The sequence below is a fragment of the Oryzias melastigma genome, linkage group LG21 (assembly GCF_002922805.2).
Source record: "Oryzias melastigma strain HK-1 linkage group LG21, ASM292280v2, whole genome shotgun sequence".
Taxonomy (NCBI): Eukaryota; Metazoa; Chordata; class Actinopteri; order Beloniformes; family Adrianichthyidae; genus Oryzias; species Oryzias melastigma.
In genome coordinates, this window is record NC_050532.1 from 20,858,727 (window position 1) to 20,860,557 (window position 1,831).

The following is a 1,831-nucleotide window of genomic DNA, read 5'->3' on the forward strand; positions in this document are numbered from 1 at the left end:
TGGATGAATGGATGGATGCATGGATGGATGATCGGATGGATGGATGCATGAATGGATGGATGGAAGGACAGACAGAAGGATGGATGGATGGATGGATGGATGGATGGATGGATGGATGGATGGATGGATAGATTGATGGATGGATGCATGGATGGATGGACGGAAGGACAGACAGAAGGATGGATGGATGGATGGACGATCGAATGGACGGATGGACGATCGAATGGATGGATGGACGATCGAATGGACGGATGGATGGATCAGACATACAGTGCAACACTCATACATTAATTAATCCATAGTAAAATAAACTCACAACTGCAAACAATAAATAATACATAAAAAATGAAATATCCAGTAACTAAAACAGAAAATTAAGATGTATTTGTTGCTAGAAATAAAGGCAGAATTCTGTGGCAGAATAAAGGTTTCCTAAACATGTTTAAAATGTTTATTACAGTTTTATAAAAACTCTTCTGGAGTCTTTTTGTTCTTACCTTCCTTGCACAAATGAGGATATTCGAATTTTGGTGTCTAAGTTTTTGCAAATACGTCTTGAATGCCTGCATGCTAATAATAGTTTCATGATTAGTGTGGAGCAAATCCAGTATCACTTCATGCAAAATAAACATCATCATCCAATCAGTGATGTCCCTGCATTTAACGGTTTCTTATTATATTTTTCACATTTCATTTTGATTTCTGGAAATTATTTTTACTTTGCAAAGCATTTCATTTTTATTTTGTTTCTTTATTTTGGAATTTCATTTAGACTTAAATTATTTTTCTTTTAATTATTGTTGTGATATGTAATAGATTTTTATATTGACTGATTTGTTGGTGTGTTTTGCACTTCAGGGCAGCCCTTCTTTAGTATTCCTTCTCGTAAATTACCCTGTAGCGTTCATTGGAAATGTTGGGACTGGCACACACCGCTCTGGTTTCACCACACATGTTGGCTTTTAATGGACCTCTGTAAATGTGGGTCACATTCACCAAAAACAAGGCAGCAACTTGAGCTGCTGACAGAGCCCATTAAAAATGTCGTAGTTTTCCCCTGGAGACTCGACTTCATTAGGAAACAGCCATCGTTCCCCCAATGGAAGAGTTCATCACTCATTGATTTGAGCTCAATACACAACACAAAGACAAATGTACTCCTCTGAGACATCCGTGTTGCTCAAACAGCGATAGTAAACACAATCTGTTCCGTTCAGCTAATTTGTTCAATATTATTATGACTGATGGATCACAGTTTCTTCAAACTGTTCTGATGGATGTGCAGCTTCTAGTTTGAAAAGTTTCAGCGTAAAAGCTTTGGCAAAGATTAGATCATGACATGAATCGACTTTCTTTCCACCTCTCAATTCTCTAAACCCTTGTTTGTCCTCAGCACTTTACAGAATTGTTGAAGAGAAGCTGAAAGGTCTTTACTGACAGCAGGTGAAACTCTGACTTCAATCAAAAGGGAAAAATTCAAAAAGCATAACTTTATATTTCTTCATCTAAAAAACTGCAAAAATGTACAACTTAATTATTTTAAAAGTTTAGATAATTGGAAATCTCTCAAAGTATTTACTTCAGAACAAAAAGCTGAAAAATAAAATGTTTTATTAGCTAAAATCAGAAAAACTAAATCAATTTAAAAATGAAAAAAAAATAAGAAATTAAAACAAATTAAAACACAGTTTCTTTAATTTTATGGAGGTCCTATGGGACATCTAAGCAAAAAAAAATACATATATATTGTATCTGAAATCATACAGTATAAACACCAATTAGTAACTTGCGCGTACTGGATAGTAGCTGGTGTGATACTAGTTTATTTTGC